The sequence below is a fragment of the Tamandua tetradactyla genome, chromosome 4, assembly GCF_023851605.1.
Source record: "Tamandua tetradactyla isolate mTamTet1 chromosome 4, mTamTet1.pri, whole genome shotgun sequence".
Taxonomy (NCBI): Eukaryota; Metazoa; Chordata; class Mammalia; order Pilosa; family Myrmecophagidae; genus Tamandua; species Tamandua tetradactyla.
Genome location: NC_135330.1, coordinates 57,145,487 through 57,158,737, shown reverse-complemented (window position 1 = coordinate 57,158,737; position 13,251 = coordinate 57,145,487). Strand labels below are relative to the sequence as shown.

The 13,251-nt window shown below is 38.2% G+C and overlaps 1 protein-coding gene and 1 pseudogene across 1 annotated transcript in view; both read left to right on the top strand.

The window, feature by feature from the left end:
• Positions 1-13,251, top strand: part of ZNF281 (zinc finger protein 281) — a 236,273-nt gene that overhangs the window by 217,778 nt on the left and 5,244 nt on the right. The gene's annotated exons all lie outside the window — the stretch shown is intronic.
• Positions 6,375-6,456, top strand: LOC143681754 (U4 spliceosomal RNA; annotated as a pseudogene).

The following is a 13,251-nucleotide window of genomic DNA, read 5'->3' as shown; positions in this document are numbered from 1 at the left end:
GAGACGACCCATAGGGAGCCGTACCTGACGGCCGCATAGAGGTTGTTCCCCCGTGGGGTGCTTTCGCCCACACGGTGCCAGCTATAGAGAATGCAAGCTTAGCTCCAGTAAAGGTCTGTGCTCACAACTGCAGCGTGTCTCGAACCCGTGTCTGTCACTTGAGTCGGTTTGTCTGCGTCTGTCTCTCTCTCCCTCCTGTTCCCTCCGCCGGCCGGGGACCAGAAGCTGAGCGAGACGGCGCCGGACAGGGAGGCCCTACTGCAGAGGGTTGAGCTCGGTCAATGGGATTTTGTAAAAAAATGCTGTATGGTGAAGGAATGGGGTTTAAGATTCTGTGGTTCTAACCATCCAAAGTCTGAATCTCTAGGACATAGGAAATTAGAGCAATTACGTTATGTGATAAACAGTATGGGCACTGCCAATTGTTGAAGAAAGTCCTAAGGTCCTCATATTAATTGAAAGCGACAGAAACCTAATGTAGACCAGCTCAAAGAAGAATGAGAATGTATTAGCTCATGCAAAGTCTGGGACAACAGAAAACTAACTGAAAAGCTTCTGCATGGCTAGACCCAGGTGCTTAGTGTCCACAGGAATCCATCTCTCATCACATGGATTCTGCTTTCCTCTGTTCTGTTTCATTTGTAGGCAAATCTCTACCCAACTGGTGGCAACAATAGCTACAGCAGGTACAGGTATTCATTCCCGTAGCCCTGCCTACAAGCCTGTAGACTGAGAGGTAGAGAGAGAGAGAGAGAGAAAGTGGGTCTCAAAAGGAAAATATGTCACTATTACTAAAAGAAGGGGAAAAGGATATGGGGCAGGTGAAAATAACAGGCATGCACCAGAAGAGTTTTTATTTTGTTTTTAAATTATAAAAGTAAAGCACTGAATGAAGTTGAACATGAGAATGATAGAGGGAGGAGGGTTGGGGCCACAAATGAAATCAGAAGGAAAGAGATGATAAAGACTGAGATGGTATAATCTAGGAATGCTTAGAGTGTATGATGATAGTGACTAAAGGTACAAATTTAAAAATGTTTTTGCATGAGGAAGAACAAAGGAATATCAATATGGCCGGGTATTGGAAATAGATGGTAATTCGTATTTTAAAACATTAACTTATGTGTAAGACTAAAGCAAAAAATGTTTATTTCATCCAAAATTTATAACTTGACTAGTGCATTTCCCAATATAACTTATGTGGACAGTTTAATTGAACACCATAAGTACATGATACCTTGAATAGGGCATGAGATTTTGTAGGTTTGTCCAAAGTGATATCCCAATAAATTCCAGAGTGATTTGAACAGTGAATAAAAAAATATTTACAAAGTCCCCTTGGGGGAATGATAAGAAAGGGGGAAAATTCAACTTCTCCATGTGGAGAATTCCTGATATTCTCACATGGGGATATGTGGGGACAATCAAAGCAATAGGCCGAGCCCTCAATCTTGGGGTTTGTTCATATGAAACTTATCCCCACAAAGGACAGGCTAAGCCTGCTTACATTAAGCCTAAGAGGCACCCCCAGAGAACCTTTTTTGTTGCTCAGATGTGGTCTCTCTCTCAGCCAGCACGACAAGCAAACTTGATTCCTAACGGTGTGGACCCTCCTGGCAACGTGGGACAGAAATCCTAGAATGAGCTGAGACTCAGCATCAAGGGATTGAGAAAACTTTCTTGACAAAAAGGGGGAAGAGAGAAATGACAGAAAATAAAGTATCAATGGCTGAGAGATTCCAAACAGAGTTTTGAGGTTATCCTGGAGGTTATTCTTAAGCACTAAGTAGATATCACCTTGTTATTCAAGATGTAATGGAGAGGCTGGAGGGAACTGCCTGAAAATGTAGAGCTGTGTTACAGTAGCCATGTTTCTTGAAGATGGTTGTGTAATGATAAAGCTTTCACAATGTGACTGTGTGATTGTGAAAACCTTGTGTCTGATGCTCCACAGACCCAATGAACCAGCTTCTCCTTCCATCTTAGTGGTGTATTTTATTACAGTTCAGCAATACCAGAGACTGGTTATTTGTGCAGTGTGTTAAGCTACTCTTAAAGCATAGCGGTAAAACTTTCTGTGTGTCAGCGACTAGCTCAGGGAACAAGTACATCTTATGCTCAGTTGACATCAACCCAAGATGATTCAAGTGAGAAAGATCAGTAGTCTCAGCCCAGTTGTTACTTACAATTTTTGTGGATTGTTTAATATGATGAAATAGTTACAGGGAACAATTCTAAGACTGTATTATGCTCTCATGCCTTCACAGAGTTATCCCAACTTCCTATGAAAGTGCATCCATTTAATTTCAACCTGGGAATTATAATTTTATCCTCCTTATATTCCTTATGGAACCCTCAAATGACTGAAATTTGAATTTTTGTCATTATGGGAATTTAAAGATGCAAATTGGCCTATTACAAACTGTAACCAAGGAACTGTAACTTTGGCAGTTCCAACTTTCACTGTTTCCACTATGTTGCATTGTTTTTTTTTCCCCCAACTAAAGGAATAAGACATTTTATCATCCTATAATTTAGACATGTCTGGGTCTTCTCTTCCTAAACCAGCTGTAAATAAATATGTGTATATTTAAGGAACCTATAGCTCATCAGCTATAAAGCTATTGATATAATTTTCCTATTGATGGACATAAGACTGTGAAGACAAGAATTTAAAGAGAGAAAAATAACTGGCAATCTAGCAGTTAAACTACATGTTACCAAGTCATCCATACTGAGAAGCATCATTTACAAAGAGCATCGTTCAAATATCAAAAAAAAAAAAAAAGGAAAAAAGAAACAGGATATACATGTATTCTAAATATTGTAATTAAAAAAAAATGCCTCAGTTCATGGTCTCAATTTTGTTTCTTTTTCAGACAAATTTGTGCAGCTCAACTGCAGTTCAGTGGAGATCTCTACCAAGGGGCCTAAGTGCACTATTTTTGCTTTCTAAGAGAGATGTTTTATGTTTCTCCCCCTTTTTCATTTCTAGGTTGTGCTCAGTTAATTATTGGAATGTTGAACATTCTGTCCTAATACTTGAAAGTTCCTGACTGCTGTATAGGAAAAGGGAAGCATAATGGATACAAGATAAATTCTTCCGGCCCTGTTTTATTGACCTTTTTTCCAAGTACATTCAGAAGAAATTGTGTTTAAATAAATTAGATTGTAGCTTTGGTCTCAGCTAAATGCTATTCGGAACGAGCTTATTAAGTACTAATAAAAATGTTCTTGCTTTTAGAAGTTAACTTTCTGTGAAAATAATGATAAATATGGGATGTTTTTCATATATCCACGGGAGAGCTGTTTTCTAATGAAAAGTCTAAGGTTGCATAAGGCCAGGGGTGTAGCAAAGAGTGCTTTCTCTTTTGTCCAGTATAGAGCAGCAAAGACTAAAGAGCTGATCTGGGGATAGTGGTAATGAAGAAAATTTCTGCTTGAGAAAAGGCTCAAGAAAAGGCTGTGATAATGTTCTTCTTAGTTGCTTTCACCCCCGTGCTCGTTGAAACTGTCATGTACCACAGAAAAGCCGTGTTCTTAATCCAATCTTGTGGAGCAGACCAGTTGTTGGGTGGGACTTGTTGACTAGGTTGCTTCCGTGGAGATGTGACCCCATCTATTCAAGGTGCATCTAATACTTTTACTGCAGTGCTAGAAGATGGAGACATTTTGGCAATCAGAACACAGATGCTTGGAGACAGAAAATACCCCTGGAGATGCTAAGCTAAGAAATGAAATCCAAAAGTTGCTATAGAGAAACTAAGAGAGGACAGTTGCTTCGAGTCAGAAACGCCCCAGGGATGCTAATAGAAGACCCGCAGGACACAGAGAAAAAGCCACTGGAATCAGAAGCTGAAAGCAATGAGCCAGGATCAAGGACCAGCAGACGCCAGCCATGTGCCTTCTCAGCTAACAGAGATGTTCAATGTCAATCTTGTTGATGCCTTATTTCAGACATTTTCATGGCTTTAGAACTGTAAATGTGTAGTTTAATAAATCTACTTTGTAAAAGCCAATCCATTTCTGGTATATTGCATTCTGGCAGCTTTAGCAAACCAAAATACCCATCAAAATAAAATACCCAGGTGGCAAGATTTATGGGGATGCTGACAATTGAAACTTACTGCCTGAAGACATAAGAGATCCCCAGATATTGGTAGCACTGAATATGAAACAATAAATAGGGATACTGACAGAAAGGAATTATGTATTGTCAGGTAAGTCAACACAGAAGAGCTGTTAGGTAGGGCACTGTCAGCGCCCACACAGCAGACCTGCCTAGGTGCTATGGCAAGAGATGGGGAGAAAAGCTTAAATAAGGAGAAATGTGTGCTCTTCTCCCTTTGACAGACTGCTTGGGTTTTTCGTTTTTGTTTTTCAAGATGGGAGTTCAGTAGAAGATTATTGACTGGGAATGGATCCAAAAATTTTTTTCTAAAATGATTTTTTAAATCAAGATCACCCATTAAAAACATGCCATTGACAGATTGTGCAACAGGACTGAATATAAAAACTCAGAAATGCACAGCACAATACTACCTAACTGTAATACAATTATGTTAAAACACTGAATGAAGTTTCATGGGAGAATGATAGAGAGAGGGGTTTGGGGGCATAAATGGAATCAGAAAGAAAGATAGATGTTAAAGATTGAGATGGTATAATCTAGGAATGCCTAGAGTGTATAATAATAGTGACTAAATGTACAAATTTTAAAAGTGCTTGTGCATGAGGAAGAACAAAGGAATGTCATTACTGCAGGGTGCTGAAAATAGATGGTAATTAATATTCTAAAATGTCACCTTATGTGTGAGACTAAAGCCAAAAATGTTTATTTGGTACAAAATTTATATTTTGACTAGTGCATTACCTAATATAACTTATGTAGATAACTTGATTGAACACCATAAGTACTTGGAATCGCAGGTAAGACATAAGATTTTGTTGGTTTGTCCAGAGTGATGCCCCGATGAATCCCAGAGTGATTTGATCAGTGAGTGGAAAAGTATTTGCAAAGACCCCTTCGGGGAATGGTGAGAACAGGGAGAAATTCAACTTCCCCAAGTTGAATTCTTGATATTCTCACAAGCAGTGTGGACAACCAAAGGTATAGGCTGAGCCCCCAGTCTTGAAGTTTGTTCATATGAAACTTAATCCCACAAAGGATAGGTCAAGCCTACTTCAAATTAGGCCTAAGAGTCACCCCCAAGAGAACCTCTTCTGTTGCTCAGATGTGGCCTCTCTCTCCAGCCAACACAACAAGCAAACTCACCACTCTCCCCCTGTCTACATGGGACATGACTCCCAGGGGTGTGGATCTTCCTGGCAATGTGGGACAGAAATCCTAGAATGAGCTGAGACTCAGCATCAAGGGATTTAGAAAAACCCTAGAATGGGCTGAGACTCAGCACCAAGGGACTGAGAAAACCTTCTTGACCAAAAGGGGAGAAGAGAAAGTGTCAATGGCTGAGAGATTCCAAACAGAGTCAAGAGGTTATCCTGGAGGTTATTCTTATGCATTAAGTAGATATCACCTTGTTCTTCAAGATGTAATGGAGAAGCTGGAGGGAACTGCCTGAAAATGTAGAGCTATGTTCCAATAGCCATGTTTCTTAATGATGATTGAATAATGGTATAGTTTTCACAGTGTGACTGTATGATTGTGAAAACCTTGTGTCTGATGCTCCTTTTATCTACCTTGTCAACAGATGAGTAGAACATATGGAATAAAAATAAATAATAGGGGGAACAAATGTTAAAAAAAATTTAGTTTGAAATGCTAGTGATCAATGAAAGCGAGGGTTAAGGGGTATCGTATGTATAATCTTTTTTTTCTGTTTTTGTATTATTTCTTTTTCTGTTGTCTTTTTATTTCTTTTTCTGAATTGATGCAAATGTTCTAAGAAATGAGGAATATGCAACTAAATGATGACGTTGTGAATTAGTGATTATATATGTAGAACGGAATGACCACATGTTAATGTTTTAGTTCGTTTGTTGTTAATTTTTTTAAATTAATAAATAAATTAAAATAAACAAACAAACAAACAAAACATGCCATTGTAAAATCCATAAAAAGCTGGGTGCTATAGCGTGCTACACATGGCACTGATGCGGTCACCCAGGCTGAGACTGACCAGTGGCCGGTGGAAGGTGTACTGGTGGTCCCAATCTGCATCGACTAGTAGAGACAGGGATAGATCAGAAATGGAAGCCAAAAGTTATTTGATTTGTGTTTTTTCTGACTTCTAAGCTTGCGCTCTTACCCATGTGATTGTGTGTAGGACGTGTGTATGTATTGAAGGAGTGGGAGTTTATACCCATCTTTGATCATCAAGAAAGCTTAGCAAAAGCAGCTCATTGGGAATAGAAGCTTTGGCAGTAGCAGCCTCATGGCCAATGAGGTTTATCTGAGGTGTGATTATTGCTAATTGAAAACTTATTTTTAAAAAAGTGAATAGAGCCTTGAAGGATGGGGAGTGTGCCAGTTTGAAAAGATTATGCACCCCAGAAAAACCATGTTTTAATCCTAATTCAATCTTGTGGAAGCAGCCATTTCTTTTAATCCTAATTCAATACTGTAGGACAGAAACTTTTGATTAGATTATCTCCCTGAAGATGTGGCACACATCTGAAGATTATGGGTGTGACCTTTTGATTAGATGGAGATGTGACTCCATCCATTCCAAGTGGGTCTTGATTGGTTTACTGGAGTCCTTTCAAAGAGGAAGCACTTTGGAGAGAGCAGGAAATGACAGAGCCAACAGAAGCTTCAGGGCAGAGCTGACACAGATGTGGACATGTGGACAACAGAGACATAGATGTTTGGAGATGCTTGGATCCCAGCAGATATTGCTATGAGATGTGAAGCAAGCCAGAACCTTGAGAGAGTCAAGGGAAGCCAAGAGAACAAAATCAGCCCTGGAGAAGCAAAGTGAGGGCCCCCTACAGGAACAGAGGCTGAAAGCAATGGAACCAGGTACAAAGGACTAAGCAAATGCCAGCCACGTGACTACCCAGCTGAAAGAGATGTTCCTGACCCATCAACCTTCCTTGAGTTAAATATCTTTCCTGAATGCCTTAGTTTGGACATTTTTATAGGCGTAGAACTGTAAACTTGTAACTTACTAAATTCCCCTTTTAAAAAGCTGTTCCAGTTCTGGTGTATTGCATTCCAGTGGCTAACAAACTGAGACAGGTGGGCTTTTTTTTTTCTTTCCCAATTTGAAGTGTAAGTATTATTTTAAAACCTAACATTTTTTCTTATTATAAAAATAATACATGTCACTTGTAGAAAATTTAGGGAGATTTAAAAAGAATTGTTCCACCAAGAGAATTCTTCTATTTTTTTTTTTTTTACATGTTGTTCTAGTTTGCTAGCTGCTGGAATGCAACACACCAGAGATGGACTGGCTTTTAATAAAAGGGGATTTATTTTGTTAGTTCTTCAGAAGAAAGGCTGCTAACTTGCATCTGAGGTTTTTTCATACGTGGGAAGGCTCAGGGTAATCTCTGCTGGCCTTCTCTCCAGGCCTCTGGGTTCCAACAACTTTCCCCAGGGTGATTCCTTTCTGCATCTCCAAAGGCCTGAGCTGAGCTGCGAGTGCTGAGATGAGGAATGCCGAGCTGCTTGGGCTGTGCTACGTTGCACTATCTCATTTAAGCACCAGCCAATTAAGTCAAACGTCATTCATTGCAGCAGACACGCCTCCTAGCCAACTGCAGATGTAATCAGCGACAGATGAGGTTCATGTGCCATTGGCTCATGTCCATAGCAACAGAACTAGGTGCCTTCACTTGGCCAGTTAACACCTGAATCTAACTACCACACATGGACAGGCACTGGGAATCGAATCTGGGTCTCCAGCATGGCAGGTGAGAATTCTACCTCTGAGCCACTATTGCACCACCCGAGAATTCTTCTCTTTACAACTTGGTGTACAGCTCTTAAAACCTAATTTTACTTTTCTTGATAGATGAGTAGACAAATGAGAAAAGAAAGAATGAACACCATTATGCCATTGTGTTAATGTATTCTGTTGTGATTTTTTGTTTGTTTGTTTGTCTTTTTTTACTCAGTGTTACATTAAGGAATTAGATCACAGATTTTGACAGGTGGAGATGGCAGAGGTATTCAGGCAAGGATTGGTTTGCTCAGCATCGTGGACGCAGGGAGGATTTTAGGGTGTGACTCTTCAGCAGTCATCCAATTTGACTGCTGTTTAGGGTGAGGGGACACAATATCAAATCTATAGGGCCTTAGGCTATCACACTAAGGCATCTGGAATTTATTAGAAAAGGTGAAACCATTGAACTATGTTTGAACTTTCGAAAGCTCTGTTTTAGAAATATTAATTTGGAGGTAGTATGCTGGGCGGACCAGAACGTCAGATTAGGGGGTTAAGAGCTTCATAAGGACTATAATTCTAGAGAAGGATCAGGAAAGAAGAGTTGAGTGGTAGCAGTAGGAAGACAAATGAGGCATGGAAGGGGAACAAGTGACAGTTGGCAGAGTAACTGGGTACCTGACTGGCATGTGTGGGGAAGCTGAGGAAAGCTCAAAGATGGAAGAGCAGATGACATCACTGTCTGGGTAGAATATTCCAAAAAATTGACAAATACCTGGAACTAACAAGTGATTGTATCAGGGTTGCAGGACACAAGGTTAATACACAAAAGTCAATTACTTTCCTAAATATCAGCAATGAACAATTGGAATTTGAAATTAAAAACACAATGCCATTTACATTAGCAGCAAAGAAATGAAATACTTAGTCATAAATCTAATGAATTATATATAATATCTATATGCAGAAAACAGCAAAAGTCTGGGGAAGGAAATCAAAGAATATCTAAATAAATGGAGAGATGTTTCATGTTCATTGATAGGAAGAGTCAAGATTGTTAACATGTCTGTTCTTCTGAACTTGACCAATAGATTTAACACAATCCCAATGAAAATCTCAGCAAGTTAATTTGTGGGTATGATAAACTGATTCTAAAGTTTATATGGATAGGCAATAGACTCAGAATAGCCAACATAATATTGAAGAAGAACTAAGTCAGCAGTCTGATGCTACTCACTTCAAGATTTGCTATAAAGCTACAGTGAGCAAGATAGTGTGGCACTGGCAAAAGAATAGATGATTTGATCATTGAAACAAAATGCAGAGCCTAGAATTAGACCCACCAAGTATAGTCAACTTATCTTTGACGAAAGAACAAAGACAATTCAATGGAGGTAGGATAGCCTTTTCAACAAATAGTTCTAGGACAACTGGACATCCTCATGCAAATAAAAAATAAACCTGGACACAGACCTTGCATCTTTTACGAGAAATTTACTCAAACTGGATCATAGACCTAAATGTAAAAAGCAAAACTATAAAATTTTTGAGTATAACATAGGAGAAAATCTAGGTGACAAAGAATTTTTAGTTTCAACACCAAAAGTACAATGAATGAAAGAAAAAACTTGATAAGTTGTACTTCCTCAAAATTAAAAACTTCAGTCTTTTGTAATATTCTTTCCTTAATTGTAACAAAGGCAATATACTAAAGCCAAATATGGGAGGAGTATATATCTTTTTCCTTTTCTTTTCTTTTTTTCTTCTTTCTTTGAGGAAGAAATGAAAATGTTCTCATGTAGATTGTCGTGGTGAATGCATAACTATATGATTACAGCAGGAGCCATTGATTGTACACTTAGGATGGATTGTATGGTGTGTGAATAAAACTCTCTAAAAAATGAACAGAAAGATACAAATGCTGGAGAAGATGTGGAGAGAGAAGTAAACCTATTCACTCCTGGTACAGAAGAAGAATGGTGCAGCCTCTCTGGAAGGCAGTGTGGTGGTTCCACAGGAGGCTAGAGATAGGGTTGCCATATGATCCTGCAGTCCCGTTGCTAGGTATATAACTGGAGGAACTGAGAGTGGGGACACAAATGGACATTTGCACACTGGTGTTTATGGTGGCAGTGTTTGTGATTTGAAAAGGATGGAGGTGGCCCATAGATCCACTGACTGATGAATGGAAAGGTGAAGTGAGGTATATGTATATATATATATATATATTCACGGTGGAATTTTGTATGGTTTTACTGAAAGGAATGAAGTTGTGAAGCTTGCAACGAGGTGAATGAATCTTGAGGACACTATGTTGAGCCAAATAAGCCAGGAACAAAAGGACAATTATCGTATGGTGTCACTAATATAAACCAACTATAATGAGCAAGCTCTGGGAATTAAATTTGAGAGCATAAGTTATCAGAAGATAGAAAGTGGGCAAAGATTGGACAATCGATGATTAAGGAGTACAGAATGTTCAGTAAGGCTCATTGTAAAGGTTTGGAAATAAATATCCCAGTATGTGTGAACATTATAGGGCTTAGATCCTAAATTCTTACAGCAGTCACATTTATTCCTGCAGTTTTAACTGTTATTTCTAAATTCTGAGCTTCTGTGCTCCTTGTGTATAACCTGGTAGTTTCCTGGAACTTTGGGTATATATATGACACCTAAGATTGAGAATTAGGGTTCTGCTGCTCTGAAAGTCAGCATTACTTCATACAGCAATTGTTAAAGAAGCTGAAAAAGAGCTCAGACTTCAATTAGAGGTTTGAATGAAGCTAATCTGATTAAGACTAAGGTAAATCAGAATACAGAATAAAGGATGATATTGCCTGTATATCAACTTTTCTGTGAGACCAAAGGAAGAGATGTTTATTTTGTCCAAAATTTAAATTTTCTGTAGCACACTATCTGATTTAATCTGTCTGGTCCATTTATTTAAACAATCTAATAGCATGTTACCTAGAATAGGGAAAAGACCTTGCTATTTTGCACAGGTTATTGTAATACCTTGATATGTTCCAGAGTATTTGGGGCAGAAAATAAAAAAGCATTCACAAAGTCCCTTGAAGGAATGGAGAAGAAATATGGAACTATTAAACTTTCTCACCTGGGGAATTTCTGATATTCTCTCAAACATTAAGGACTCCCAAACCTCCCTTGACCTTGAGGCTTGCCCTTATGAAATTTACTTCTGTAATGGCGAAGCTAATCCTGCTTATAATTATGCCTAAGAGTAACCCCAGAGACTGATGGCTCAGATGTGCCCTCTCTCTCTAAGCCAAGTAGGCAGGTCTTTCCCCTGCCCTCCCCCAATGTGGGACGTGACTCCTGGGGTATAAGTTTCCCTGGCAATGTGGGATATGACTCCCAAGGATGAGCCTTGGCCTGGCACTGTGGGATTAGGAATACCTTTTAGACCAAAAGGGGGAAAAGGAATGAAACAAAATAAAGTTTCAGTGGCTAAGAGATTTCAAATGGAGTTGAGAGGTCATTCTGGAGATTATTCTTAGGTAAGCTACAGCCAGATATTGCAAATTGCAACAGTATGCCAAGTTCTAACCAACAGTGTTTCATTGCAAATTGCAACAGTATGCCAAGCTCTAACCAACAGTGTTCCTGAAAATCCTAAAGAATACCCTCACCTCTATCTAAGACTCTATAAAAGTTTTACTTATTAAAGTTCATTTTTTCCGAAACTTAAAGCCTCCAGATTGTTGCTATACCAGATAAGCTCTGAAACTCAGAAGTACCCATCTCTCCAAGAACACCAACGTTTCATTCCTCTACCCCATGATGTTGACACCCCTTTTCAGCACAAAAAAGTTAAAAGGGTCATTGCCCAGATATTCCTGAAGATTGAGAGAATGACCAAATGAGAGAAAGGAATTGTAATTGAGAAGTTAGGGTTTAACCAATGATTATGATTACTTAATCATTGCATAGATATTTCTTTTTAGTTTCTAGTGGATTAGTATAGTCAGAAGGAAATACCTGAAATTGTCGAACTGTAATCCAGTAGGCTTTATCTTTGAAAATGATTGTATAACTATGTAGTTTTTATCTTGTGACCACATAATTGTAAAAACCTGTGACTGACGTCCCCTTTATTCAGTGTATGTGAAGATGAGTAATAAAGACATGAATGAAAAGAAAACAATAATAACAATAGTTTGGAAATATGGGGAAAATACCTCTATGTAAATTATGGACAATAGTCAATAATACTATGTTAAAAAAATTTCATCAAATTTAATTAATTTGATGTAACAATTGTAACTATTGTAAAAAATAGTGTGGAATTACAAAAAGTGTTAATATCAATTGTAACAAATTTTTCACACCAATGCAAGTGTTGGGGTGGGGAGGAGTGTGGGAATTCTGTATTTTGTGCATCTTCGTGCCATAAATCCACAACTTCTCTAATAAATTTTTTTTTATTAAAAAAAACTGTTCTGTGAAAGATACTGTTAAGGGAATGAAAAGACAAGCTGCAGACTAGGAGGAAATATTTGCAAAATACTTATTGGACAAAAAACCTACATCCAAAATATACAAAGAAATATTAAAATTCAACAATAAGAGAACTACCCAATTGAGAAGTGGGCAAAAGATCTGAATAGATACCTTGCCAAAGAAGATAAACAGGTGGCAAATAAGCATATGAAAACATGCTCTTCATCATATATCATTAGGGAATTGCAAATTAAAACCATAATGAGATGCTACCACATACCTACTAGAATTGCTAAAATTCAAAACACTGTCAACACCAAATGCTGGTGAAGATATGGAGTAACAAAAAACTTTCATTCATCACTGGTAGGAATGCAAAAACAATCCACCCACTTTTTAAGACACACTGGCAGCTTCTTACAAAGCTAAACATAGGCTTGCCACTCAATCCAGCAATTACACTTCTGCATATATTTACCCAAAGAAAATGAGAATTTATATCAACACAAAAACCTTTATAAGAGTGTGTCTAGCAACTTTATCCATAATTACCAAAAACTGGAAGCAACCAAGATGTCTTTCAATAGGTGAATGGACAAACTGTTACATCCACACAATAGAATATTATTCAGCTATACAACAAAGTGAGCTATCAAGCTATGAAAAGACATGGGGGCACCTTAAATGCATATCTCTAAGTGAAAGAAACCGGTCTGAAAAAGGTTACATGTTAAAGGATTCCAACTATATAACATTCTGGAAAAGGCAAAACTATAAAGACAATACAAAGATTTTTATTTGTTTGTAGGAATTTGGGGAATAGGAAAAGGAGAGATGAAACTGGTGAGATCAGAGCATTTGAAGGGCAGTGAAATGATTCTGTATAATACTGAAATAGTGGATACATAACATCACGCATTTGTCAAAACCCATGGGACTG